We start from the raw sequence: 19218 nt of genomic DNA, 5'->3' as shown, positions 1-19218 counted from the left end.
TTACCCAGGCTGGAGTGCAATGGCACGATCTCGGCTCACCGCAACCCCCACCTCCTGGGTTCAGGCAATTCTCCTGCCTCAGTCTCCTGAGTAGCTGGGATTACAGGCATGCACCACCATGCCCAGCTAATTTTTTGTATTTTTAGTAGAGACAGGGTTTCACCTTGTTGACCAGGATGGTCTCAATCTCTCGACCTTGTGATCCACCCGCCTCAGCCTCCCAAAGTTCTGGGATTACAGGTTTGAGCCACCAGGCCGGCCCGAAGATTTAAATCTTTTAAGTTTACCTGCAGTTATAGTAACCAAGACTAGTTCTAACTCCTCAACCATTTATATACAAAAAAAAGTAAATTGGTTTTCAAGGTTTTTCAAAAAGGTCCCAGTTGTAATTTTTCCTTATTCTAACAGCAAACACACTAGTGTTTTTCCTCTTTAATATCTTTTATTACACAGATATAGGAAGAGCAACAGTTTTGAAAAGACCAAAAAATTATCCTGCGTCAGAGGTAGGGTTGCAGGACAAAAATCAGCAGATTTGATTACTCCCCAATTTAATGGTCCATAAGAAGTTCACATTTTGTAAAACTAAAGTTTTCAGGATCATTTTAAGAGCTTTAAGAAAAGATAAATGAAATGAAATGGACAAATTTAATTTCTTCATCAGTACTTTAAGTTCTCATTGTTAATACTACAGAATACTGGGGATTACAATCTAAAATGTTTTACTAGACATTTAGTCTCTTGTTATTCAAAGTATTCTTGTCTAAGAGTGACCTAATCCTAATATTAATGACAGTTTCAAAATCAGCATGCTTCTGTTCTTCTCCATAGTCAATTAATTATATTTAAGTGACATTTTAAGATTGGTCATTCTGAGAGACATCTATAGATTATATAAGTGAACAATAAGGTTTTCTGATATTAGAATTTGGAAGTAAAGCACAGACATTAATTTGTTTATCCTTCATAGGGTTTCCCTGATATAACCAACATATTTATTCTTCATTTCCTGAAGACAGGAAGAAGTTGTAAGACAGGAAAGAAACTGCCAATTTTAAGTAATTTTTTCAAATTTTAAGTAATACCTTTCAATTAAGATCTGACATAAAAATTAGGCCGGGCGCGGTGGCTCAAGCCTGTAATCCCAGCACTTTGGGAGGCCGAGGCGGGTGGATCACGAGGTCAAGTGATCGAGACCATCCTGGTCAACATGGTGAAACCCCGTCTCTACTAAAAATACAAAAAATTAGCTGGGCACGGTGGTGCGTGCCTGTAATCCCAGCTACTCAGGAGGCTGAGGCAGGAGAATTGCCTGAACCCAGGAGGCGGAGGTTGCGGTGAGCCGAGATCGCGCCACTGCACTCCAGCCTGGGTAACGAGAGCGAAACTCGGTCTCAAAAAAAAAAAAAAAGATCTGACATAAAAATTTTATGATTACATACCTTTTAAAGATTAGATGGCCTTTGCTTGCATACTTTCTGAAGTGTAATACAGATTACAAAATGGTTTGAGGGACTTTCCCTGAAGTAAAGATAAGACATAGCTTCAAAAAGATCATGAAAAGTAATTCTTCAAAGCTGGTTCTATCCACTGAAGCTATTATTATGTCATTAGATTGCCTAAATGGTGTCATTGTTTCAAAATTCTTAATCCATATCTCAAGACATACAAGAAAAATTCTTCATGTAGGATTAATCCCAGCAGTTATTAACTGAATAAATGCAGACTAAACTGAAAACAGATTTTACTATGACTAGGATTTTTTTTAAGTAAAACAAAACAAAAACATCCATACATCTCCAGGACATGCTTCATTTCTAAATAACAAAAAACACCTCTTGATGAATTTGTGATGTCTTACCCACAGCTCTCTAGGCTTCCCTTCTGTGAGAAAGTCTGAAGGTCTCACACCCTCAATGGAGCATTCCAAAACCAGTCTTAGGTTAGGAGCCTGAGCCCACGAGTGTGCACTCACTACACAGTGCTTACCTTTAGAGAACAAGGTGGCTGACACAAACTGATCAAGTTCTCACACCCCACACCTCCAAGAACACTGAAAAAGATCTGCAGATCTTTCTTGGTGCAGGAGGAACCTCTTTACAATCCTCTTGTGGTGGAAGTTTAAGATTGTCCTGAGGGAGGAGAGAAGAGTAAAAGATTATACTGAGATCATATCATTTGGATCAAGTTTATCTTTCTATATTATAAAATGAAGTTCTGAAAACAGAAATTAGATAAAATCATGAGTATTCTTAAAATCATATTCTCTTCTTTCACAAAAAGTATCTCCCCTAAATACTGCAGGTTTCAAATATTACTCCTTAGACCCAAAACCTTAAGTGACTAGTTCAATGTCTATCCCATCATGGGGAAGTTGAGAAGTCAAAAAAAAAAAAAAAATACAGAAAAACTGTAGGTTGCCAAATAATCATAGTTATAAATTCCATTTTAAAAAATATATAGCTAAACTCATTAAAAAGCAATGAGTTAGACAGAGCCAGCAGGAATTCTGTCCTCCCTTTGTACTTCAAAGATTATGGCATATGCTATTTCCTGACAACTAACTGAAAAGTAGCCCTCTGAATTGTGTTAAATGCCACAGAATCAATATATTAATTACTATAATCAATAAATCAATTTAGTATGAATCAACAATAGAATCAATCTACTAGAATGTAAAACTCCAAGAGGAAAAGAAATTTTGGCTTTTTTGACACACTGATTATCTGTAGTACCTTAAATAGGTCCTGGTACATAATAAGTATTTAAAAACATTTTGATGAATAAAAGGATATTAATCAATTAGTCAATATTCTTACTGTTTAAATTTATATAAAATGAAACAAAAGTCTACAAATGTTCTGAGGGTTTGAAAACTAATATAAATGTTTAATTATATATTAAATAATTGTTAAGAGCACTGTTTACAATAGCAAAGACCTGGAATCAACCCAAATGCCCATTGATAATAGACTGGATTGGAAAAATGTGGCACATATACACCATGGAATATTATGCAGCAATCAGAAATGATGAATTTGTGTCGTTTGTAGGGACATGGATGAATCTGGAGAACGTCATCCTCAGCAAACTGACACAAGAACAGAAAATGAAACACCGCCTATTCTCACTCATAGGTGGGTGATGAAAAATGAGAACACATGGACACAGAAAGGGGAGTACTAAACACTGGGGTCTATTGGGGGGAAAAGGGGAAGGCCAGTGGGAGGGGGTGGTGGGGAGAAATGCCAAATGTGGGTGAAGGGGAGAAGGAAAGAAAAGCACACTGTCATGTGTGTTCCTACGCAACTGTCTTGCATGCTCTGCTCATGTACCCCAAAACCTAAAATCCAATAAAAAATTTAAAAAAAAAAGAATATCTTAAAATGTCATATCTTAAAATATTAATCAGAAAATGCTATAAATAAATTATTATAATCCAAACTCCTTGAAAGGAATGGAATGCTTTAAGATCAGGAAATCATACAGAGTACTTTAAAATATATTATTAAGTATCAAATATAAGAATAATATTAATATAGTCTAAAAGTAATATGCCTTATTACTCTAGTATTAACAGTTTTCATCTGTAGATCAATATAAATCAAGTGATACAATGATTGTCTATAGCAATAATTCTGCCAAAGTAAATCATTACCATAATATTAAATTGAAATCAGAAGATGGCATTCTATCAGTATGATTTCCTTATGTATTTTATTAGTATGTACATTTTGTCTGACTGTAATAAACAAAGTATTATTCGTTTTCCTTTAATTTATAAACTATTATTAAAAACACAGACTTAATTCCTTTAGACATTTGCCAACTGTTTCCAAATTTGATAAATTAGGGAGAAAAAGAAGAAATGCTGGCTGCATGTGGTGGCTCATGCCTGTAATCCCAGCAACTTTGGGAGGCCAAGGTGGACATATCGCGAGGTCAGGAGTTTGAGACCAGCCTGGCCAATGTGGTGAAACCTCTTCTCTACTAAAAATACAAAAATAAGCTGGGCCTAGTGGCAAGTGCCTGTAATCCCAGCTACTTGGGAGGCTGAGGCAGGAGAATTACTTGAATCCAGGAGGCAGAGGTTGCAATGAGCTGAGATCGTGCCGCTGCACGCCAGCCTGGGTGACAGAGCAAGACTCCATCTCAAAAACAAACAAACAAAAAAACCCTAAGAAATGCTAAAATTAACATCAGATTAATGGTACTGATAAAGGACTTAATATGTATACTTCTAAAAATCTAACATGTAAGGCCACTAGAATCAGAAGAAACTATTTATAAAGTACTTTGATTCCATTTGACCCCAAAATTTCAAAATGCAGAATCAGAACTTAAAACATACTGAACAATGTGTATGATGCATTTCATTTCACATAGTGGTTTTGACCGTATTATATGGTCAAAACCACAGTAAGAAAATAGGTAGTAAAATCGGGATGTATGTCCTCCGCCTTGATTGCAGGGAATGAAAAGCTTTCCACATTTCACAAATAATCCAATTTTATATCTTGTCTCAGGGAATCAGGCTTAAATGTGAAAAAAAACATTTAAAACTTTAGGCTAAACAATTTAAGTGTACACAAAAGCTCACTTAATTTAAAAACAATTTTCCTATTTTCAACATCCTCCAAGCCTCTGAACTAACTTTGGAGGGAAGGGGTGAAAACAGTTATAAAGAACTAATTGCAAACAATACAACAAAAAAAGCTAAAAAGGGATAAAGGCCAACACAAAGTTGGAAATCTTACTGAAGGGAGAAGACTGCTCGCTGGTTGAATCTCCCAGGCCAAAGAGGGTGAAAAGAGAAAACAAACCCCCAAGGCAGAGGAACTGAAACTTATTCATGCTGTGGATAATGGATCCTTTGCCTCGTTTCCACCTGCAGAGAATGAAGTCTAAGTCTACCAAATTCAGAGATTTAGTGTTGAATTTTACATTTCACCTGCAAATATAGATTACTAAGCCATGCTAATTATCTCATTTTAAGATCCTTACAAAACTTCCCTGAGCAACCTACTTTCCCTCTTTAATGCTGGCCAATGTTTCTCATGCAATCTGTAGTGAAGGACTGTTTTCTCCCCATTGTGGACCCATGTTCATGGACTACCACTCATGACTATACTCAGCTCACACTACATAAAACTCTCCAGGCAGCTGTGTTAAAAAGACTGGCCTCCCCTTCAACCAGAGGAGACAGCTGATGTTCCTGAATGACACAGACATATCATGTGACTATAAGAGTTTTTAAACCAATACAGAAATTGAGAGTAAGCATTTAGCCATGGATTGATTAACAAACCAGCACAGCCCATTCTTCAAGGAGCACTGGTGTAGGCCGGGCACGGTGGCTCAAGCCTATAATCCAAGCACTATGGGAGGCCAAGGCAAGTAAATCACTTGAGCTCAGGAATTCCAGACCAGCCTAGGAAACATGGAGAAATCCCTCTCTACTAGAAGTACAAAAATTAGTCAGGAGTGGTGGTACATGCCTGTAATCTCAGCTTCTTGGGTGGCTGAAGCAGGACAATCACTTGAATACGGGAGGTGGGAAGGCTGCAATGAGCTGAAATCATGCCACTGCACTCCAACCTGGGCAAGAGTGAGACTCTATATCAAAAAAATTTTTAAAAAGGGGCCGGGCGCCGTGCCTCAATCCTGTAATCCCAGCACTTTGGGAGTCCGAGGCGGGTGGATCACAAGGTCAAGAGATTGAGACCATCCTGGTCAACATGGTGAAGCATGCCTGTAATCCCAGCTACTCAGGAGGCTGAGGCAGGAGAATTGCCTGAACCCAGGAGGCGGAGGTTGCCGTGAGCCGAGATCGCGCCATTGCACTCCAGCCTGGGTAACAAGCGCGAAACTCCGTCTCAAAAAAAAAAAAAAAAAAAGAAAAAATTTAAAAAAAGAAAGGAGCACTGATCTAGCTTATGAGCTTATGATACTACTCCTTTATACTTTTTACTGAATCCAATTTCCAATTTTAATTCACACGTGCCCTTAGAAACTACTAATAAATTATCAGTGACTTATTCCAGTATATTCCTTTACCAGTTCTTTCTACAGCATTATACAATAGAACTTTTGGCAACGGCAAAATTGTTCTATAGCTTCATTGTTCAAAAAGGTAAACATTAGCCATATATGACTACTACCCATTTGAAATGTGGCTAGTGTGACTAAGGTAGTGAATTTTTAATTTTACTTAAACAGATGTAAACTTAAATTGCACATCAAGCTGGTGGCTACCATACTGAACAGTATAGTGCTGAAGTGTTACATTACTATCATGTAACCTTTTAAAAATTTAGCATTTAAAGAAATCACCTATTTCTTTCAATCCTAACAGAAATATTTTAATTGTAACTATCACTTTCCATATGTACATTTACTTATGTACATACTTGTAATCCTGGCATACAAATTTACTATTTTATTTTCATTTATACCAAACATTTCTCCTCATTTATAGAACTACACTAACTAAAATTGTGGCCACTTGCCCCATTTATGTATTTAAATTTAAATAATTAATATTAAATTAAAAATGGAGTTGCTCAGTTGCCCTAGCCACATTTTAAGGGCTCAGTAGCCACAGGTGGCAAATGGCTACCATACTGGACAGTGCAATCATAGAATATTTCCATCACCACAAAGTTCTCCTGAACAGTGTTATTCTATAGGCTCCAAAAATAATCATTTAAATGTAAGATTTTATGTTGCTGTTCTATAATTAGTCTTTAAGTTGGGCATTTTCTATATACATGATTTTTAATTAGCATAGTGTTTCCTAATATGTTATTATGAAATTTCTAAACATTATTGTGACTCTCAGCATGTATTACCACATTATTTCCCAAAAGCGTTTGTTAGCACTGCTTACTTGTAAATATTAGATTTCTTTACTTGCAAATATTAGATTTCTTTTTAAAAAAATTATGTCCTTTAAGACAATGAAGAAAATCTCACATTTATTATTCACATTTCTTTACTTTCACATTCTTGATCTGTCATCTTCATTTCTCATTTATGTATTAGAATCTTGATATCCAAACTTGCATATTTACAACAATATAACTTACAGCTACTATCACTTTCCTTGTAATTTCTGATGTAGTTTCCAAAATCTGCTATTATTCTTTTAATCATAATATTTTGTCTAACAAAAATTTTTCATATTCAAGTATCATCTGGGTGAGTTCTACTATTCTTCAAATATGAGATGTAAAGATATTCTCTCTGCTGCCTTCTCTTTTTAAAAATTCCGATGGTTGTGTAAGATACAGATGAAAACACTTTTTGTCTAATTAGTTTTGGGGTGTATCACTGAATACCACTATCTAACACCATTGAACAAATATCCTTTAAGTGGACCCTCTCTTAGGAAAGAATATTCTGTCATACATTGTTATTATATGTATTAATAAATGGGACAAATTTTGTATTTCTCATAATGCTCCAGTAACGTATGCTTTACAAAATGGAAACAAGGTTTCTTTTTCAGCATTCCTCTTAAGAAAGCAACTGTATTAATTTAAGGAAGTATGAGTAGAAGAAAAGAATGAATGTAGACAGCATGCTCTACTCAAAAATTAAGAAAATAATTTGCAGGTCTATCACCTAAAATTATTAGGTCACAAAATACAAAATGTTTGAAACCAGTAAAGGGGCTGGTTTATATCTGTATTGACAGTGGCAGAAACCAAGATGGCATGCAAACAGAGGCAGAGGAACTGAAGTCTGAGTCAGCCACAGGGATGTGCATAAGTCACAGAATGTAGGCCACGTTTCTTGGCTCTCACTAGTTGTGAAGTTGGGCTTCAAGGGAAATTTATACTTTTTTTTCCCTGAGGTAAGAGTCTCACTGTCGCTCAGGCTGGAGTGCAGTGGTACAATCTCATCTCACTGCAACCTCAGCCTCCCGAGTAACTGAAACTACAGGCATGCACCACCACACCTGGCTAATTTTTGTATTTTTAGTAGATATGGGGTTTTACCATATTGGTCAGGCTGCTCTTGAACTCATGATCTCAAGTGATCTGCCCTCCAGAGCCTCCCAAAGTGCTGAGATTACAAGCATGAGCCACTGTGCCTAGCCAGAAAATTTATACTTAAAGCTATAAGAGAGAGAGGTCTCTTCTGGTATCTGGGTTACACACCTATTCTTGCATCATTATCACTGTTTCAGACACTGTTGCTTTAAAACCTTTTGATATTTAGCAGGGCAAGATTTCTCATTTCAGAATCACTATAAAATAAATCACTAGAAATTTTAGAAGTTAGAGATAAACCTAAAAATCTATAAATTACTTTTAGTCAAATGATTTGCCAATATTCTTGATTCAGAAAGTTTCTCTCCTTTTATTTGAACCTTAAAATTGTTTCAAATACACTGGATGTTAACATTTTTTTCCAATGATGTAACATCTCCCTCAAATATATTGCTAGGTATTACATTTTGTTTGTTACAATTCTGAATGAGATATTTTTCCAGAATGATTTTCACTTGGTATAAAAAGATACAATATATCTGGTACTTTATTAAATTTTTATTGTTTAATAAATGATTTTAGAGCTGATTGCTGTAGATTTTTCTACATAATCAATCAGGTCATTTACAAATGAAATACTTTAGTTTTATTTCTTATTCAGGTTTTGTCCATTACCAGTGTTAAATAAAAATGGGACTAGTAGTGAGGGGTGAATAAATTAGTAACCAAAGTGGTGATTGTTTCATTCCTGAATTTAAGTTTATCACCATTTATTCTACAGCTTTGGTTAGATGATACTGTTCAGCTTGTTGATTTAATGAAATATCCTGTTCTTCAAGACTCAACTTATCACCCACAGTTAGTTCGCCACAAAATAATGTATTTGACCAAACAAAACTGGGAAAAGGTCTCCAACTCCTAAAGGATCAACACTGCATATATGTTGACTATATAAAATTATTCTAATACTGACAATGTTTATTACAAGCAAATAAGAAACATGTTTATTCTATGAAAGTCCTCAGAGTGACATATAAAATGGGTACTCAAGGTGCTATGTGGTCCTTATAGTACCTCAAGTTAGTTACCTTTGGAATGTTACACTAGGTATTTAAGAGATGATATTTAAGACACCAGGCTTCTTTCCAGTTTACATTGTTTCAGATAAATAAAAAGGCATAATTTATGTGGGGAATTTCTTCTTATAGAAGAATTTTCACTAATAAATGTGGAAGGCATGACAGATTAAAAAAATGCATTCCCCTGCAAACCCTAATGATAGAATTGATTCAGTGAACAGTCAGCAACTTTCTCAATGGAAGGACAGATTGGTAGAAAATTCTCAATAGAGAGACTGGGCTGGTACTACTGCCCAATTTTAGCATTGATAAGAATATGACAAGCAGACATTATATGCTCCCTGATGTGATGCAATATGGAGAAACAGTTCCATGTGTGAAGTATTCATGTATGCCTTCCATCCTCAATACCAAAACCAAGTTGAACCTGAAACAAATTAAGTCTGTCAAGTCAACTTTTAATTCAAAGGAAATTCAGAGGCCACTGGAACAAGTTAACAGGGAGAAGCCAACAGAAAAATCCAGAATGGGGGATATTCTACAGGATAGCTTACCCAGTTTTGTCATTAAGACATAAAAGGGAAACGGGGAGGGAAGGAGGAAGGAGAGGGTTTGGGGGTGGGTGAGGTAGACAAGTAGTGGGAAAGAAAAGACCTTTTCATTATACAACAGTCCTAACAACCAAATGCTATATAGATCTTGGTTGGATTCTGAAAGAACAACCTAAATGTAAAAATGACATTTTTCAGTCAAAAGCAGAGACACTGAATGTTCAGTTTTTCTGAATATGAGGTAGTTAGTAGTTATTACTAATTTTGTTGGATGTGATACAGGTATTGCGGTTATATAAGAAAAATTCATTCTTTTAAAGAAATACATATGAAAGAAGGTAGGAATGTAAAGACCTGAAGTCTGGGATCTACTTTATAAAAATAGTAGAGGAAAAAGAAGATAGTAGATGAGGCAAATGTGGCAAAATTTTGCTAATTGTTAAATTTAGGCTATGGGGTTTATTACACTAGTCTCTCTTAAGTGTATGTTTAAAACTTTTTACAATAAGGTTTTTTAAAAAATTCAAGCCTTTGGAACATCATCTACTAAGCCATATATATTCTAGTACAAATAAAAGTGGAATTGCCTACCCACAAATAAAAGTGGAATTACACCTACCCTACGACATAACAAACATTCACAATCAATACAAAGCAAGGATGCAAAAGACATGACAGACTACTCTGTGTGTGACTGGCACAGATTCACCAACACTTTAAAAGATGTATTTTAAAATTAAATTTGGCTTGCACATAATATTACTCTGTGTGTGTATAGAGAACACATACACACACACACAGAGAGAGAGAGAGAGACAGACAGACAGACAGAGACACAAAAGGAGAGGAGAATTATGTTAAGTTCCAGTCCAGCAATACTTTAGGAAAGAGAATATCAGAAAATAAAATAATTTGTACCCTCAGAACAAATAAACAAAAGAGATGACAGCTTATGGGGTACACTGAACCAATACAAAGTAGGTTATTTTATGTTGATACCTTCCTACCTCCTTCATTTCTCAACAAAAACATGCTGCCTTCTGGTTTTATTAGAGCATATGACTTGGGTCTGCATTCTCGCAAATTATCTCATGATTCAAATGTGTCTTTCTTTAGCTGATAGTCCCTTCTCTAAAAGAGACCAACTGGTCTCAGCTATATAATAAGAGGGTAAAGTGTTACAGCCTCACTGTGCTAAACATAGAATAACAGAGTATTTTATATTTAGTAGGTACTGAGGTCTTTAAGTGAATGATAGGTATATATATCAACAGAGATATGTGAATTTATATGCTCCACTTCAAAATGTAAATGCATTTCTAATGGGTAATGTACATGTAGAAATATGTTTGAACTAGAAAGACTTTCTTATACCTCTTGTGTACCTACCACCTGCACATCCACCACTGTTGTAGTGGTTATCATGTATGCCCTCTTATACAAAGTGTATTACAGCATAAGATGGGATTGTCTATTTGTCACCTTATTTTCTCAACAATTAGGACATTTTTGCTGGTTCTTGACTTGACTTTTACTGTGTTAATGATTACTTAATGATACATAAGATTTTTTCCTAAATACACCACAGTAAGCAAATCTTCCCAAGAAAAAAGGTTTTTCTTTATGGCTAATTGAATATTCTTATAAACTTAAGTTTTCTTTCCTATCATCGCATATTAATATTTAATATTATTTAACAGTATCCTTTCCCTAAAAATGTTTGTGTTCAAAGATTTAAAATACAGTAATTCAAAATATAGGTGTTCTTAAATCTTCCACTAAGCCTATAAAGTGCATCTATTTTAACTCTTTTATATGAAAAATTATTCTAATTCTGACTATGTTAGCATCTAGTTGTTCAGTTATTCTGATGTAAAAAATTCGTAAAACTAATTCTGATGATGAGTATGTATGTATGTATGTATGGGTATATACATACACATTTTTTACTCAATGTTCACTTGTTGCTAAACATATCAGGGCATAGACCTCCACCTCCACGACATTAATACACAACTGGATAATACAGTGGTGCTTCAATGAGCAGATCACAAATACTCCCCTCCTTTTTAGGAGTAGTGATTCAGTGAGCATTTGGTAAAGCAGACATGTATGTATACATACATCCAATATGTATGTATTATACATATACATATATGGATATTTGTATTATCTATGTATAATATACACACAGTCTATAAACGTATAATATATGTATTACGCTTTAGTTCCTTTCCCTTAAAATGCTAGTCTGCTTTTTAATGAATTGTTAAATTATTCTGAGAACTCATGACACTATCTGAAGAAGTCTTGTCATGAAGAAATGCCCTCTAGTGTTGCCAACAGCAGAGTCTGTAATGACTGCAGTCATTATTTAAAATTCATTTACAAAAAGTTAATTCAAAGCTAAAAAAATTATTTGGTACATGTTGAAACTTTATTATTTAAAAAAAGGTTTTTAATCAAAAAGAAAATGTCTGAAAAATTAGGCACACTAAATAAATTTCATGTTTCCCTTTTATACCACTTCAATAAATAAATGCTGAATGAATGAATAAGTCAATGTAACAATCCCCCAAAAAACATTACACTTGACATTAATGAAAAGGTCACAAAGTGATGCAGAAATACTAGATAATTTATGTAGGGATATCTGAGAAGCCTTGAAATCATATATGTAAAAATCAATTTGAAGACATCATGCAAAATAATTTTTGAAACAGAAGTCTTTACTCAGTAAATTTGGAAATTAAAACAACCCTAATGAATTCCTCTCATTTCAATTTGGAGAAGGAATATTGGATGGACACGTGTGTGTACACACGACATACATAAGGGTGCTGGGATGCTAAGATGGTCTCATAATTTTAACAGGTTCATATACCTAAGACATCTCTGTTTATTAGTGGCAGAGCAGGAACTAGGTCTCCTATATTCTACTTTATGTCTAAGTATTCTTTGTTTTTTTTTTTTTTTTTTTGAGACAGTCTCCCTCTGTCTCCAGGCTGGAATGCAGTGGCGTGATCTCGGCTCATCACAACCTCTGACTCCCTGGTGAAGCAATTCTCCTGCTTCGGCCTCCCATGATTACAGGCATGCACCACCATGCCCAGCTAATTTTTGTATTTTTAGTAAAGACAGGGTTTCACCATGTTGGCCAGGATTGTCTTAATCTCCTGACCTCGTGATCTGCCTGCCTCAGCCTGCCAAAGTGCTGGGATTACAGGTGTGAGCCACCATGCTCGGCTAAGTCTACATATTCTTTACATGGCTCTTGTCTTCCTAGGGCCTAAGTGGAATGATAGCATAATTCTTTCAGGCTACTATGCCACATTATATCTGGTGGTTTTCAATAGACTGTCTAATATAACTGTTGACTGGTTACATTAGAACTAATTGTGGTCATGGGAAACCATACTTGCAGTATTGAAATAATTTTCTCTCATTCGCCATCATTGTTAAGAGAAAAATATTTCTGTATTGCAAAAAAACAAAAAAACAAAAAAAAGATACTAGGTTATAAAATATCTCTAGATGGCATCTCTAGAAAGCCTTTGAGTGACTGCTGAAATTCAGCTAGAGAGACCCCAAAGCTTAGATGAGAATTTCAAAGACTTTCTTTTGTTTAGCAATAATAATAAAAGCTCTTTACATATCAACTCTGAAATATATATTATATATATTTTAAGCACCATCTGCAATTATTTCAGTTGGCACAACTTTATGAATGAAGCAGGGTATTTTTTAAATGGAAAAAAAATATCACTATTGTTATGAAAACAACATATGAAGCCCTTTCTATGTACTTTCCATATGCTAGGTACTCATCTAGCATTTTTTTTGTTTGTTTTTTTGAGACGGAGTTTCGCTCTTGTTACCCAGGCTGGAGTGGAATGGTGCGATCTCGGCTCACCGCAACCTCCGCCTCCTGGGTTCAGGCAATTCTCCTGCCTCAGACTCCTGAGTAGCTGGGATTACAGGCATGCGCCACCATGCCCAGCTAATTTTTTGTATTTTTAGTAGAGACGGGGTTTCACCATGTTGACCAGGATGGTCTGGATCTCTTGACCTTGTGATCCACCCACCTCGGCCTCCCAAAGTGCTGGGATTACAGGCGTGAGCCACCACGTCCAGCCTAGCGTTTTTATATATCAAATAATATATTTTTCCACAAGATATATACTCTTATCATCCCAATTTTACAGATAAGGAAACTGAAGGACAGTGGAGTTATGCAGCTTTCCTAAGATTACAAACTGGTATGTGTCAGAGTTAATACTCATACCTAACCAGTATGACTCTGGAGCCCATCTTATCTACTACAACTTGGAAATTTTAAATGTAAAACTGCTTCACATAATTGTCTTAAATGACTTTTCTAATGTATATAATATGCATGATAGGCATTGTTTGCTCTGCTCTTATTCATGTTTGTTCTGCTCTTGGCTTTTACAATGTATATAATACACATGACAGACATTGTTTGCTCTGCTCTTATTCATGTTTCTGGGTATCTCAGAAACCTGTAGATCTTTCCATAGCAGTTTCTAATTTTAAATAAGCTATGCAAATAACAAGACTTTTTCAGTCTCTACTAACTTTAAGAAATGTTTGTCTAATTTTTATGTCAAAACGAACAACCTCATTTCATGAGGAATATGAACAGATTAAATTATTAATATACTACAGATCAATTTCATGGTATCCTTAAGAAAGGACTGCTTTGTTTTTATAACGTCACAAGCCACTATACTTTATTGTAATTACTTGCTTAATGTGTATGTTCCCTGCCAGACCTATGGGATCACATCAGTCCTATTTTTGACTATGCCATGCTGAGTGCTGAGTGCAATGACTGACATATAGCAGGTTGTTGGTAAGAATTTATTGAATGAATAAATCTGATTTGCTATTCTGTCTCTTAAATTTATTTAATAGTGATCTCACTATAAATAGTAGCTTAATATTTTTAGTAATACCTATGTCACATAAAGTTTTACATATTTATAATGATCAATATCGTAATTTCACAAGATGTGACATACATTTCCTTCAAATAATCCTTGTGACTTGTATCAGCAGGAATTCCTTCTTTTTAACTTCTTTATAACCTCTGCCAAATTCTTAACAATGGATGTAGAAAGGTACCCCATTTTATTTTCTACATTTAAAAGGTTCTTCCTCATATTAAACTGAAAACAATCTTTTCTTTTCCATAACTATAAATAGTAACTTTTATTTAAATTTTTTCTCATTCAAACTTCCAATTCATTTATTCTAACACCATTGTTAATTGCAATTCATTTCTTCTGATAGCAGAAGCCCCCAAATTCAAAAGAAAAGCCATTAAACTCCAACATACACACCCAATCAGACACTGATTATTTCCTATATTCAAAAGTTACATAGTTAAAAATTGACTACAGGTAGAATTTTTAGAAAGAAATCATTTCAAATTCATTTTGATAAAAGAAATGCTATATAACCTCCTCCATCGGCAATATTACATAACTATGTGTCTTAAATGTCTTTTTGCAGCTAAATACCAAATTCTCCACTAGGCATCATGAATCCATCAAAGCCAACTACACAGAACCAAAAAGAGCTGTCAAAGAAAAATGAATAGTGTGTACATTCCAAGGCACGTTATCCAGCAAGGAATATTTCCTCAACACACTCTTTCTGGAAGGTTTGGGAAGGACATCTTTCTCCTAGCACTGACAAGGGGGACTGCCTAGATCTCTAAGATTAGAATACTTGAAGTCAGGTTGGTGACTTTCTTTTGAGTATATCCAGAAAAAAAAAAACTAAATTTAGAAGTCACTGCAGATATGAAGCATAAATATGCAGACATCCAAATTCTCTACCATTTTATTTTCCAAAATCTAAAATGTAATCAACATATATGCCTTTGCGTGCGTGCCTGTGTGTGTGTGTATGAAAATATAAATGTTACGTTCCCTTCTTTAAAAAGTGATAAAGTTGATTTGATTAAGGAAATCATACTACCTTTAAAAATATCTGCATGTAACAATTTTAAATTCAGTTGAGGAAATCAGTGCCTTTCTTTAGGTCATTCATTCCTGAAATCCTATAAGAACTCTCCCGTAAGTGAAAGACCTGCTTTGACAGGGCTTTTCTGTAAATTCTCAAGAAATCTAAGAAAGCAGAATAGCAGCACAAAAAAATCTATTTCTCCATGGTTAGAATTCAGTCTTTCTGATGCTTAGCTTAGCAAATATTAATAGAATTATTAACCTTAAAAGTTCAAAAGCAAGTTAGCAATTCACTCTAATAAACAAATGTGTGGGTTCTGTGCTTTATTCATAAACTAACTTTATTGTTCCAACCCTCATAGGAACTCATGCCTTTTCATATCATTGGTTCCAGTTGCAGTGTGTAATTGTATCATCACTGTAATTACCACTGGCCCTGGAAGTTCAAAAACAGTTAGGGAATATCTGTTTTTAACCCCACCATTCTATCCTCGGCACCTACCTAAATGGAGAGCACATAGTAGACAGTCTATACAAATATAAATTACTGGACAGATGGACTAAAGTATGGATGTTGCCATCCCAAGTACTTAGCTCACTGTAAACATTGGAATAATTACATAATGACAGATGCTGTGCTGGGTGCTTGTCACAAGAACTCTTCCTGATATGTTTGTTATTAAGCTCTAGAAAACAGCTAAGAACATGGTCAGATTCAATTAACATAATTTTGACATCTCTAATTGGGCATGAAAACTTATTCAAACCATGTCAATCACAAAAATCACACATTTGACAATAGAATGGTTAACAGAATTATAATCTATTATTAACGTGCTAATCTTCATCAGCCATTATCTTGTTATCACAAAACTACTATGCCCATGGAAACACTGGAAATAAGCTCAGGTAAACATCAATCTTAAAGATTTCAAACTTTCTAAGATCCTATACCTCCACTCTTGTTCAAAGTTAACATTAACTAATCATGGATCTCACTGGATACAGACATCCACAAAAAGGAATATGCAGGAATCAATTATATTCAGGAGAAAAATATAAATTTAAGGTCATTTGAAGCATATGAAAATGTAGCCAAATTTAGAAATTATTTTCTCAGTGGGAACATGTATAAGGCAGGAGAGAGATGTCGGATTTCATCATCAAAATTTGATTCTGTGCCATATTATGAACAGGTACTCCACTTTGTTTTGGGTATACAGTATAAACATCTTATCTTACAAATTTAAGTTTACACCAAAGTATAGTAGCAATTATACATTTCTAAAGAATTAATGTTAAACTAAATAAATTCTGTCATATAATACTATACTTTTTTCTTTCCTCCTATTTTACAGTGAAAGTAAAAAAAAAACAGAATTCAACAGACTACTGTAAAATTTATGATGTCTACTTTAAGAAGCCCTTATGAAACTAAACAGAATAACTCAGTTTAGTATACATTTTTTCAAACTTAAACTTTGGTCAAGCAATATTTATAATATACTATTTTAAATAACTGCAATAAAACTAAAAAAATTGAAATTTAAAACCACATATGAACTATATAATTAATTTTCCATACTTTTATACTATTTATCAGCATTAAGTATATAAAATCTCTTGCTTATTTATAAAACCATTCTTTACATCTGTTTTATTATAAGAGACAGACATATAAAATTTAAAAAGTTGTCATTATGTCCTAGATTTTTAAAGTTCTAAAATTTTAATTCAAATATAATAAACTGGTAGGTCTTACACACACACACACACACACACACACACACATAATTTAAATGAAAACTCTTACCATTGACTTCCTTTGATAGTCACTCCATTAGTCTTTCTTGATAGTGCTTTTCTATGTCAAGTAGACAGTAGCCAAATCACAAAATGACATTTGGATGATCATGTCTTCAGATGGGAGTTTTCGGCCAATTGCCAGTTGAGAATTTAAACTGAAAACTAAATTACCCAAACTTTATTAACTTGTTCCCACACCCACCAAATGATAATGAACAATAACTCTAAACTGGAAAAATAAAATGAATATGATTTACCTCCTGTTCAAGCAGTCCTAATATATTTGAGAAGACATGCTATCATAAAATAATCCGATAGCATTATAGTATCTTCTGAAAATGCTTTTAAGAAAATTTCAATCCCTCACCAAAAAGTTACCCCAATTATCCTAAAACCCAAATTAATACATGACAAGGATGGTAATAGATGACATAATAAATTATGAAGTCACAAACTTAAGTTTTGTCAAGCACTGTCTTCACCTAAAAGCTAACTGTAATGTCTGGAGGCACTCTGACAGTATCACATATGTTTATTAAATCATCAACTGCTTGTAATAGTACATACCACAAGAAGTGGGGGTTACATTTTAGAGTAACCCTGCCTGATCACAATACTTTTTGTATTGGGAAGACAAAATTTATGGTTACCAGCTTCTAATTATAGGGCAAAAATGACTCAGCTCCTTTTCTGTACCAACTTAGGCTATTTTTCTCTTGATTCTTTGAGCTACTCTTCATAGAGTCTGCCAAATATATATGGTTTTTCACCACAGGCTTTATTATAGTACAGTCTGTTGTGACCCTTCTCAAATATTAGACACATTGAATTGTTCCCAAATTTTGTTAAGATACATCTCAGTACCCTAACATAATTTGTGCTTAGCTATAAGTTGGCCCATTTCAATAGCTACTGTTGACAATTTAAGTCTTTAGCAAAAATACAATCAAAGCTAAACTGAAAACATCGAAGAAAAACATGTCTTTATCTTCCTTAAAAATTGTTTCTGAATTTCAGCTATAAAAAGATCCAAAATTAAGTGCATATAACTAGATAGCTATATAGGACTCAGTTGAGTTATAAACATTACACATACCTCAAATTCTCATATATTCTATGTGCAATCCTTCTCTCTCTCTGTGTCACACACATAGGCATGTGTACACATGCATGCACATCTATCCAACATATATCCTGATGTTTACCTACCAATAACTTGACACCAAGGCATTATATAAGAGAATATAAAGTGAACAATCTGCTTATGATTAAATTAAGAGAAACTGCCTTCAGAAACAAAGTCTAGAGCTTAATAAAACTGCTATGCTTTTGAGTTAATAACACTGACCCCCAGTTAGATATACTAGAAACAGCTTTATTCTATTCACTCCAATAATGTAAATCCAAAATCCTCAATAGGAATAACATTTATCAACTATTCAGAGACTAACAAAGTTCTTTCTTGGGTGCTATGAGATACAATGGAAAGATTACGCTTCTTTTTTCAAGGAGCTTATAACATAAAACATGATGGGAGAGAATGAGTGGTACATAAAGACACATAAATGGATAGATTTCCAAGAGAGAAACAAGCACATTGGAGCAGTTTAATAGTTTCAATAGGTTTATCACATATGTGACTGATCTGAGAAGACTTTGTATCAAGAAGCATTTTTAAAGCAGAAAATACACAACTACATTTTTCTTACTTAGCCTAATGAAACCCACAAAGCAAACTGTGATTAAATACGGAATATAGCTGTAAGTATTCATGTCCTCGCTCTGGAAG

The 19218-nt window shown here is 34.4% G+C and overlaps 1 protein-coding gene across 48 annotated transcripts in view; it reads right to left on the bottom strand.

The window, feature by feature from the left end:
• The window catches only part of ZEB1 (zinc finger E-box binding homeobox 1), a 215100-nt gene that overhangs the window by 147834 nt on the left and 48048 nt on the right, over window positions 1-19218 (bottom strand). For 18 of the 48 annotated variants that reach the window (XM_078329820.1, XM_078329792.1, XM_078329791.1 and 15 more), the window contains 2 exons: window positions 17437-17591; window positions 1990-2132 (listed from right to left, as the gene is read on the bottom strand). The exons of 18 other annotated variants lie outside the window; for them this stretch is intronic. The gene's annotated coding sequence lies outside the window, so the exon portion shown is untranslated. Of the gene's footprint in view, window positions 1-1989; window positions 2133-4757; window positions 17592-19218 lie in introns of all 48 variants that reach the window. 12 more of the 48 variants (XM_078329806.1, XM_078329822.1, XM_078329805.1 and 9 more) reach the window with 3 other exon arrangements.

This window comes from Callithrix jacchus, chromosome 7 (genome assembly GCF_049354715.1).
Source record: "Callithrix jacchus isolate 240 chromosome 7, calJac240_pri, whole genome shotgun sequence".
NCBI lineage: Eukaryota > Metazoa > Chordata > Mammalia > Primates > Cebidae > Callithrix > Callithrix jacchus.
This window is presented reverse-complemented; position numbering and strand designations above follow the sequence as displayed.